Raw genomic sequence first — 12,494 nt, forward strand, 5'->3', positions numbered from 1 at the left:
GGCGATGGTGTATGCATTATTTTATTCAAGATATTTACTTTAAAGTAATATTTCAATTTTCCATTCTATAGCATTATCATAAGATTCACAAAAATAAAGACCTTGACCACACACTTTTATTTAATAGTGTACCAATTCATACCTTACCGTATTGGATACCTAAGCTACATAAATGTCCTAACAATCAACGGTATATTGCTGGGTCTTCCAAGTGCTCCACGAAACCTCTTTCTAAATTATTAACATCTATTTTATCAACAATCAAAGACTGACTTCAAAGTTATTGTGAAACTTCCTATTCCAGAGGTGGCGTGAATCAGATGTGGATACTACAAAAAATTTCAAAGATCTTTTAGAGTACAGACAATCTAACTCTCTTTCATCTTGTAATAGTACTAAACATTTGACTTTTCTACACTTAACACAAGTATTACACATTCCAAACTAAAAGACAAATTGAAAAAGTTGTTATTGCTTTGTTTCATAAAAAAGAATGGTCAACGTAGATAAATGATCGTGTCTTAGGGAGGGATAAATCCTACGTTGTAAAGGATCGGATTCAAACAATAAATTCTTTGAAACTGACATTATAAAGATGCTTGATGTTTTTTCGAAGTATGTGTTTTCAACAGACTGTCGGCATTTCAATGGGAAACAATTGTGCCCCCTTTCTTGCCGAATTGTTTCTTTATTATTATGAGGATGACTTCATATAGGAACTTCTTAGAAAGAAAGATTAGGAAGTTAGCGATATCTTTAACTGTACTTTCCGCTATAAAGATGATGTTCTTTTACTAAATAATTCAAAATTTGGTGACTATGTGGCACGCATCTATCCTATCGAACTTGAGATAACGGTTACTACAGACACGGATTTGTTATCACATAACCATCATGACGGGTGTCACATGTGGAGCAGGATTTGCTTACCCTTCCAGAGCACCTGAGATCACCCCTAGTTTTTGGCGGGGTTTGTGTTGCTTATTCTTTAGTTTTCCATGTTGTGTCATTTGTACTATTGTTTGTCTGTTTGTCTTTTTCAGTTTTAGCCATGGCGTTGTCAGTTACTTGCGAAATATGAATTTGACTGTTCCTCTGCTATCTTTAATCCCACTTTTACCGAAAATTATGTATAGTATGTGTTATACGAATTAGATATAAAAAAAGAAGATGTGGTATGATTGCCAATGAGACAACTCTCTTCAAGAGATCAAAATGACACAAACTATTAACAACTATATGTCACTGTTAGGCCTTCAACTATGAGCAAAGCCCATACCGCATAGTCAGCTATAAATGCAATTTTACATCCGAATTTTTAAAGTCTACCAGTCCTTGCACGTAATATTTTTCTAAAACTTGTTGGATGTTTCGAACTTTTCAATAATGTTACTTGAGATTAAGCACTTATATAACGCCATCTTCCATTCAGCTGCACCTGTACACTGAGTATATATATTGTATATTTATCGAGTATATTTACATTTTGTTTATTGTATATTTATATATACATTCTTATTGTGTTTACAATGAAGCTATTGAATACATTATTCCCAGTGGTGAAGTTGAAATCTACTTTTTACCAAAATCACCACGAGATGGTTGCCCGTTATGCAATAACTGTATCACAAATAATGACGAAAATATTCCAATGTTTTTAAACATAATCTCTCATCCTCAAATTTGACCAACCGAATAAGACAAATCAATAATTGTTTTGTACTAACATAAGCAAAACGACGGGTACCACATATAAAGAAGATGTTGATAACCTTTGCGGAGCTATTCACATCAAATCCAATTTTTGGTGTGATTTGTGTTACTAAGTCTTTAGTTTGCAATGTTGTATTTTGTAAACTTTTATTTTACGTGTTGGTCCTTCTTATCAGTGAAGTTATCACCTTATTTTCGACTTATAAGCAGCAACCATCTATCAAGGAAATCCTGATAGGAAATTGAAGCCCAGGAATATCATACTGTACCAGATCAGAGGTTCGTTAAAGGTTAATTGATCGACTTTTTTAAATATTATTACAGGATGAAAGAGTCTTAGATAGTGTGTATTCTCAGAGATCGTTATAATTTTGAAGTATACATATCTGATAAATTAACACCGCCTCCAGAATAGTTAGCTTCACCATAACTTGAAGTAAGGCTTTGGTTGTTGATATAATTGATGTTTATCATTAAGAAAGAGGTTTTTGGAAGCACTTTTAACGCCGTAGCAATATGATGTTGTTTGTATGGATACTTAAATAATTAATTTATATCCAATACAGTGAAAGAATATCATTTACTGATTTTTATACTTGATTGTAAAATTCTGATAAAGTTTTAGATAACAAAAGAAAAACATGCAAATTTCTGAAATCATTTTGGGATCAAATAAAACTATTACTTGATAAACTTAAAATAGGACATCATATCATATCAATTAAATCACTTTTGTACGGATACAAAATAAACGATACAAGTTATTACATTATTAATGATTTAATAACAATTATTCTTGTTACTGTATACAAAGGATACTATATGTCCGAACAAAAAACAAAACAAACTAATATCTTAGAAATTTTCAAAAAAGAATTTCTTCAATATCATGAAGTATTGATAAATAAAGAAGGCAAATATGAAAAATTCCATAATCTGGTCGCAGCAAAAATTAAATTAATTCCATAAATACATCATGTTATCCTATTTCTATTCAGTTACATACATGTCAGTATTACTATATATACATATTGTGCACTAACCAGTACTAACTTATCAATGAAATGCTATATACTAACGTTAACGAGGCCGGGATAAGGTACCGGTACTTCATGTATCTCTAACAAATGTAAAATTCAAATAAAATATTATAACACTTAAAAAAAAATATTTTTGAGGCAGTAACTCAGTTTATGGGTAAATGTTTATTTATTTGAATTATGTATGTGTAGGCTTATTAATCCCATCACATTATGTAAGAATGTGCCTGTCCCAAGTCAGAAGCCTGCAATTCAGTGGTTGTCGTTTGTTTATGTGTTACATATTCGTTTTTCGTTCATTTAAAAAAAAAAAGGCCGTTAGTTTTCGTTTGAATTGTTTTACATTGTCATTTCTGGGCCTTTTATAACTGCCTATACGGTATGGGCTTTGCTTATTGTTGAAGGCCGTACAATGACCTATAGTTGTTAGTTTCTCTGTGTCAGTTTGGTCTCTTGGTGACAGTTGTCTTTTTGGCAATCATACTACATCTTCTTTTTATGCCCCACCTACGATAGTAGAGGGGCATTATGTTTTCTGGTCTGTGCGTCCGTTCGTCCGTTCGTTCGTCCGTTCGTCCGTCTGTCCCGCTTCAGGTTAAAGTTTTTGGTCAAGGTAGTTTTTGATGAAGTTGAATTCCAATCAACTTCAAACTTAGTACACATGTTCCCTATGATATGATCTTTCTAATTTTAATGCCAAATTAGAGTTTTTATCCCAATGTCACGGTCCAATGAACATAGAAAATGAAGGTGCGAGTGGGGCATTCGTGTACTGAGAACACATTCTTGTTTATGATTAACCTAATGTGTCATTGGTGGAAAAGTCTTAACCGAACCCCTGTTACGTATACTATACACTGTCATTGTCACAAAACGTATCTGCCAATGATTACTATTTTCAAGATTGAAAATGATTTTAAAGGACGACACTATAGTGAGTGTTTTTTCTGTCATAAAACCACCAAAGATTTCTCTTTTATTGGATCATTTTAGTTGTTACTTGTTCATACCTTGAGTTATAACAAGCTTAACTTTATTTGGATTGTTATCAACATGTTAAAGCCCGCTACGGCACAAATACATACGAATGCCTATGTGTACCTTTTTAAACAATCCACATCAGTAGACATGTGGATAATTGAGGATGAAAATTTGTTGATGACATCACTTCTCAATTGACGGTTAGTTCTGTTCTGTTTTAATTACTTCAATCAAAAGAAGGACAAAACAATGCATGTATATATATAAAAAATAATACTATGTAATACTATATAGCTTCGCGGTGTAAAATCTCGCAATTGAGGGGCGGAAACAACTTTTACGATAAATGTTGGCGGATTCCTCAATGCAAAATTGATATCTTTGGAGGATACTGAGTTGGTTGCAGTTAAAATAAGCTTTAAAATTGTCAAACAAGGGTTTATTGTAATGGTTCAATCATTGCTTAACCTGCTTCACGTCTTATTATTGATAACAGTTTGATAAAGTTATTCAACAGCTTTCTGTTACTTAAATATTTGTTTAAAATTCTTGTGAATGTGTTGGTTCGATTGTTTTGACATTAAACGGACCTTTATGATATTAGCAACACTGAATTGTAACTGATATATGAATTTGACACCATTACACAAGTTAACACCTGATAGCCATTTTGTGTTTTTATGATATACATAAATATACATGAACAATACCCTTTGGAATTTATGTTGTTCAAATTGTCATAAATTGTCATTTAACCGTCCATCTGGAAAACCATATATCGTTTACAAATAGAAAAGATAAAATAATTAAATCGTAAACGCATGCATACATTTTCGTGGGCGGGTAAATGAAAATCGCGTAAGTAACCTGCAAAACGGTACTACTTTGATTAAATCCATCCTTTTTTGGTAAAATTCTTTTGTTTTATTCTGAAAACATTATTGTGTCATAGAGTTAACGCATGGGCAAAGGGAAATAACTATTACAGTTTTTAAAGATTTCCTTCTGTATACTCTAATACATGTACTTCCTTTTAGAATGAAACAACACTTTTAATTTGATTCGTAAGAAAAAAACATAAATTACCAGACTTGCAAATTTAAACGTTAGACGTGCGATTTGTCCACACGCTCGAATTAAAAAGTGTACGGTCATATTGCAGGTTAATCGAAAAACAAAGAAAAGCTATTGTTGCGGGCCCGAAAACCACATAAATATACCCAATTAATCCATAATCACATTTTGTGGAAATCGATAATAGATAAATAGAAGAGGGACGGAAGATACCAAAGGGATAGTCAAACTCATAAATCTAAAACAAACTGACAACGCCATGGCTAAAAATGAAAAAAGACAAACAGAAAAACAGAAAAACAATAGTACACATGATACAACATAGAAAACTAAAGAATAAACAACACGAACCCCACCAAAAACTAGGGGTGATCTCAGGTGCCCCGACAGGGTGAGTAGATCCTGCTCCACATGTGGCACCCGTCGTGTTGCTTATTACAAATCCGGTAAATAGTCTAATTCGGTAGGTCACATTCATGAAAGGGAAGGGGATTGTAGTTACGACGTAAGGAACATATCCGATATCATTTGTGAAACGGTTATTCCATAACGGTCAACCAACTCGATTCTAAAATTTACGAAGGGATGATTTCAACTTCACCATTTGGAACTCTTGGTTTAATAGCTTCCTTGTGAGCAGTAACCCTCTATCAAGAAAATCATGATAGGAAATGCAAGCATGGGAATATCGTATCAATTGGGAGATAATCAGAACAATAGACAAAATAACCACCATATTTAAAATAATACTGTTTTGGTTTTCTTGTTTAGAAATCAAGATTCTTACCAACAATTAAGGCGTGTTTTTAGAAATTTGTACTTATTCATTGTTTGCAGTCGTTAAAATGTAATTTTACCAGTTACATCTATAAAGTTAAAATTCAAATGATTTTCAATTTAATAACATTGTGATCCAACTTATACTGAAAATAAAGTTCACATATATCATTTCTTTGCTGAATTGTTGCAGATCTTTCATTGATAAATTGAAAGCTTGAAATGTCAAGATTTAAATCATAATGATCATTGGAAATTTCAAACATCTGCATATATAAGGGTGGTATGTGAGTACGTAATTAAAAATGAAAGAATGTGTTCATATTTTGCCATAAAGAATTTATATTGATAGATGTTTAAAAATATAATAAATATGATAGGTCACAGTGTATATCGTAGGCTACAGGTTTTGACAAATGACACATTTTGTATATATTATTCAGGATAACACATGTGATAAAAAGCTAAGCTTAATCAATAAACAAAGTTTAATAAAATACGAGAAGATAGCTTTAAGAAAATGCTTTGAGAATATTCAAAATATTGAAAGGGTAACAGTACGATTTCCCGGTTTAAATCCAAAATAGCGGAACTCCTTATAGATTTCTTCTGAAAATAAACTACTTCAGAGTGAAATAAGCTTTAAATACCAATTTTAAAACTCAAAATCAAGCAAAAATATTCTACACTTGTACAAATATTAATATTGATAAGTTATAATCTTATAATTGTGCTCCATTACTCCTCGGGCATTCCTACACAACATTTTGCTAACTTGATTGAAAATCTTGTCCTTAACTTCTCTGTTCAAAGATGTTTCTTTTTATCCAAATGTGAATATGCGACTTTTAGTTTGTGTATACAAAAAAAAAGAGTTAAATAAAAAGATTGATTTTGGGTCGGATTTTTTCGCAGCATGTCGTGTGCATAACACATATGTTTTAAGTCTAGAAACTTGAAAATATACTCATTATAGATACCAGGAATTCATTTTATTTTACACCACCAGTGCGCTAATGACGAAATGTAAAAATGTGTTTGGTTTTGCCAGTATTAGACATGTCTATATATAGTCATTACCTCTGTGTGTTTTTTCCCAAGATTTCCTCCTAACGTATTTTAAATTTAAATGTACAGGAAGAAAACACACATTAATTGTAAATCGATGAGAAGAGAACAATATGTTCGTCTGACCTTTATAGCTTTGGATAGAATTAAGTAGAGCGTCACTAATGAGTCTTTCGAAGACGAAACGCGCGTCTTGAGAAAATACAAAATGTCAATCCTTGTATTTATGATGAGTTTATTTACAATCACTTGATCGATGCCACTGCAGGTGGAGTTGTTGTTCCAAGAGGGTATCAACAGCCCACTAGTCAGCACTTCTGTGTTGACATAAACTATCACTGATGTGTATATAACTATAAGAAAGTGTTTATTAAACCTTGAAATTTTGAAATAATCAGGCTTTTAATTTCTAACTCAGAAATACATAACTTTAGCTGTATTTGGCAAAACGTTTAGGAATATGTTGTCTGCAATGCTCTTCAACTTCGTACCTTATTTGGCTTTTTTAACTTTGGATTCGAGCGTCACTAATGAGTCTTTGTAGACGAAACGCGCGTCGGGCGCAAATACAAAACTTCAATCGTGGTTTATCTATGCTGAGTTTATTTACGAAAAACTGGGTCTATGCCACTGCTGGAGTTTTTATTGCCCGAGGTTGTCACCAGCCCAGTAGTCAGTACTTATGTGTTAACGTGACCTAAATCAACTGTTTACGAAAATCTGAATTTTTTGAATACTAAGGCTTTCTACCTCAGGAAAAGATTACATTAGCTGTATTCGGCAATACGTTTATAATGTTTTGGTCCTCAACATGCTTAATGCTCTTCAACTTCCTACTTGGCCTTTATAAAAAAAAAATCGATTGTCACTGATAATTTTTTGTAGATAAAACGCGCGTCTGGTGCCAATACAAAATTCCAATTCTGGTATTTACGACGAGTCTGTTTACAAACACTGGGTAGATGCCACTTGCGCGGTTCATTGTAAATAATATCTAAATAAGGAAATAATTTACAACTCACATTTTGGTGTACAATTTTCAAATTGTCTTTCTTACACTGGTGTTACTTGGATTTTTTCTGCGTGTCTGAGGTCAGTAACAAAAAATATCGAAAACCACTGAGGATGACAACATGTTTATTTGTTTATTGCAGATTTACAGATTGATGGTAAACTCATTAATTTTTTAAAACTATCAAAACTAATAGTGAACATATAATCAGACATATGTAAATGACGCCCAATGTGTAGACCACTGAAATCAAGCCATAAGTTTTATTGTTTGAATTGTTTTACATTTTTCATTTTTGGCCTTTTATAGCTGACTATGCGGTATTGGTTTCAACTATATAAAAAAGTGTAGAGGTACAGAAATGTCGGATGATTTTTGTAAAATAGACAGTAAGAAAAAAAATATATAATTAAGATAGGTCTATTGGTATCACATTCACAAACTTTTCAGAAAAAGAGTTGGAAACAGTTGTGTTCAGGACTTCTACGAAACGACAACTGTCAAATTTTTGTAATATCATTTTTTGTAAGTCATATGAAAAAGATGGAATTAACCATTGTTGGAGTGAATAACAAAAAAATATAGATAAATTAGTTCTTTATCTTGGTCCACAGTCTTAGCTTTTACGCTCTTTATGCTACACGTCTTAACAAATCGAAGTTTGCCTATCTTATTAAATGATTATTTGATAAATCCGAATCGAATGTATTTGGTGCATTTCGTATCAAGAACTTTCTTCTTATCAGAAAGGTAAATATGCGAGATATTCCTACTGTCGTATACGGTGCAGGAAATGCTTACCCTTTCGGAGCACCTGATTTCACTCCCGGTTTTTAGTGGAATTCGTGTTGTTTCTTAATTATAATTTATAACTGTTAATGTAAATGTCCTTTTGTTTTGTGAGTCTTTGTTTAATCCTTGGTTTTTATTGTTTTTGTCTTAAGGTGTGCTAAGATGATAAAAGCTATTTATTTTCTCCTTGAACACATTTATGTACGTTTCTGCAATACAATTCATCAACAGGTTGTTTGTATCCCTATCAGCACTAGTTTTGCCCCTTTAATTGCAAACTTATTGCAAATCATATTTTGCGGCAAAATTCAGTAGAAACCGTATAAATTCCTTTTAATTTATTAAATCAACAGCACGTTCTCTAAACACAGAGCTCCACTTGTAGAACTTGTTACAGCTTTTGATTATGTTGCTTAACGAGCTCGTACATTTTTATACGATCCGGGTAAAAGGTATTAATCCTTCAAATAGACGTATTGAAAACAGTTATCTATTCAGCACTGTAATCAAATTTTTTGAATACTGTTTTTATTTGTACATATATTGATTCTGTTATCCGTAAATTAAAATCATACTAAGCATTACACATATGCACCTTCACGGTACTACAATCTGTTGATACCTTTATTGCAAGGTAATAGTTTTTTTAATGGTAATGGCGTCTTTACATTAAATCAATTAGATATTTGGTTTGTACTTATTGATGTTTCAGTTAAGATGCATTATTCTTTTAATGGCTAGTATTTGCTTTGAATTAGCTATGGTAACTGCAAGTACTCTTAAAACTGTATTTGGCTTTTTTTTATTGTTAGGGATGAGGGATACAAAGAAATATACCCTGTCACCACGTCCTCTTTGTGTTTTTGTTTGATGTTTTTCTTTGTATCAATCTGACGAGTTCAGCCCTTTTCAACTGATTTGTATAGTTCATTCTTCTGTTTTGTCGTAATACGAATGTCCAAGGTTGGGAGAGGGAAGTGTGTGAACTCGCAAACATGTTTAACCCCGCCAAAATCTGTATGCGCTTTTCTAAAGTCATGAAGTTTGTTGCTGTACATCATATTTGTTTTTGCGTTCCTATACATTACTGAGACTGTTACTTTTCTAGTCTGAATTGGTTTACATTTGTAATTTCCGGAACGTTTATAGGGGTATGGCCTATTTGATATGTGTTTTCTCCTTGTTAAAAGCCATACCATTGCCTTTAATTGATCAAATCCATTTCATATAAACCTTGGCGGATAGCTGTCTAACGTACAATCATAACACATCATATAGACTTACATCTAGTTTATGTTAGTGATGCATTCGTAAATTTTATACTGGTTTCATTCTACGATAGCAGATATGGGATCAACATGACTTAATCTATTATTTCAATTTTGCAGTGAAAACACAAACAAAAAGGAATAAAAAAATTATCTAAATAGTATGTATTTGCAAACGTGATGTAGTTTATCCTTAAAGCACATTTCGCTCAAAACACTTATTAATATAAAAAAATTGCTTCTTTTTCGCTATTTTTCGAATACACAAAATTCGGATTAGGTTTTGCATATTGCTTTCTGTATAAGGACATTATGATGTTCAAACCAGAAACATTGTTTTTTTAAATCATTGTCCCCAAAAATATTATTTAACAACACTTTGTCAAAAATTCAGGAACATTTTACAATCAACACACTGATAAACAGAATATTTGTGTCCATAACTGATACAATGTTTAGTGGAACTTTGTCATCATACACCATTGATACACTACTATTTAGATAGTTCGAATAAAATACATATATATAGTATAAATCGCTGCTGTTCGTTTATAACGATAGGTATGACGTCTGATTAACCGCAATATATAGTTTTATCGCTATTTTGTGCATGTTTCCTTTCATCTTTTTTTGTGATAATTTTTCATATTATGCTACTCGCTTGAGATGGAAAATCATCGCTAGAAACTAAGGCGTGGCGTTGCTAATGAAAAAAAATCAATTGATAACGTCGTTATAGGTAAAATAGCGATAAACAGATTATCATTGGTCATCTCAACTCGATAATAAGCATTATTATAATTTTGCTTTTGGTTTCAAACGCCTTGACATGAATACGAAGTGTTTGAAAAGAAAATATAAAATTTGAAATTGAACAATAGGAATCTAAATTGTTTCTGGTATAGAGCATGCATTCACCTCAATAAAATAATCTATATACATGAAATACTTAAAATAAAAATACATTCATTGCAATTGTGTATGCAACTTATTTTTGTTCCTGTCACATATAATGTTTTTTTCTTCAATACACATCAAATCCTAATTCTTTTTTAAGCCTTAACGTGTCTTCATCGATGAAAAGGGATAATTAGGAAAAATGATTATGTATAAGTCAAATAACACCTTGCTTAGCAGATAAAGAAACAAAACTGATGATGATGATAAACATTCGAGATTTAATTTGTTCCTGCAAAATCATGAGAGAAATACTGTATATTCCAAAAAAATGGTTCGGATTTTATTTTTCACTCTCTCAGAGGTATTTTCATTACATTTTAATCTAGATAGAAAGGGCAACTATGATTCAAAATTAATTTAAAGTACCATGTACTTTAACTTTTTATTGATTTAACTAAAAGTTGAAAATTTCAAAATTTTCTAGATGGAAAGTACACATTTACCTTTCAACATGTTTAAGATAAATATAAAATAATAGATGCAAATTAAATGAAAATGAGACAATAACACATCAGAGTCAAAGTGGAGTGGATTTGTCGCCTTGACCCTTTTAACATTGAGAAAACGATATCAACAGCTATTAGGTGCTCCGACATTACCAAATGTGCAAGGAAACAGACATTTAACCAGCAAAAAAATGGGTAGATAAGAATATAGTAGTACCGATTGTGATGTTTTACTGTTATGACAACCGATTAATTACTCTACACAACAACATATAACACATGATACATAATTCCATAAATATTAAATAATATTTAATAATCCCGCACCATGGTTTAAAACTGTTCATAAAAAAATTGGAAATATTTTTCCTTCTTTCAAAGCGGTAAAATGTAATGATTTTTAATCGCCACTTGAAATTGATATTTCATTTCATTTTATCTTTGATATCGAAAAGGAAGACCACCTGTCATAGACGTTCATTTTACTATGACTAGTTTTTAGGTAAAGAGTATCCTTTGTATTTAAACGAATGAATATTGTTCCCGATCCAGAACTACATACATCGTCTTGTGTAACGTAATATGGCATCAGTAAAATGTTATTTTTATACAAATCGTATGTTGAATCACCTGATGAGCATGACATTACAGTAAAGCCTACTAAATATAGTCCCTCCTTTTCACAGGTAAATTTACCAGAACTGGCAAATGTTGAGAGGCCTGAAAGTCCATATGATGTCTTGATATCAGGAAACTTTAAAATATGCCCTGAGGATTTTACACCGGAAGATTTCCCAAAGGCTGTAAATCCGACTGAAAGAATAATAATAAATGGACATGTCACTTATCAAAGTTGGATTATTCTGAATAATAAGTGTCTATTCTATGCATCTTAAATTCCAACGAATTTCAGAATAAGTGAGCTCACGTAACGTTGGTTTTATAGGTATATTTGTGTTTTAGACAACATACAAACCGGTCATAAGCAGTAAATACGCATCATGACATGCCCATTATGTACATACTGTGCATACATATCGCTGCATCGAAGACCCATTGTGGCCTTCGGCTGGTGTCTGCTCTATGGTCGGGTTGTTGACTCTTTCCCCATTCCCGTTCTTAATTTTACGTAAATACGCTTATAAAATGATGGAGTATTAGTGTTACCAATTTCCTTGCGCATAACATTTCTTTTCGAAATAGAGTTACTGACAAGGGACGTTATTCTCCGGTCTTGATTGACCAGTATAGCTATTTTATCGCTTATATTTAGTCACTGTGGGTGCTCATACTTCCGCCATCCCAATTAAATGTAATCACCGTGATGTAGCTAAGTTCATGCAAATATTTGCAAGACACCAAC

The sequence above is a fragment of the Mytilus trossulus genome, chromosome 5 (assembly GCF_036588685.1).
Source record: "Mytilus trossulus isolate FHL-02 chromosome 5, PNRI_Mtr1.1.1.hap1, whole genome shotgun sequence".
NCBI classification, from domain to species: domain Eukaryota; kingdom Metazoa; phylum Mollusca; class Bivalvia; order Mytilida; family Mytilidae; genus Mytilus; species Mytilus trossulus.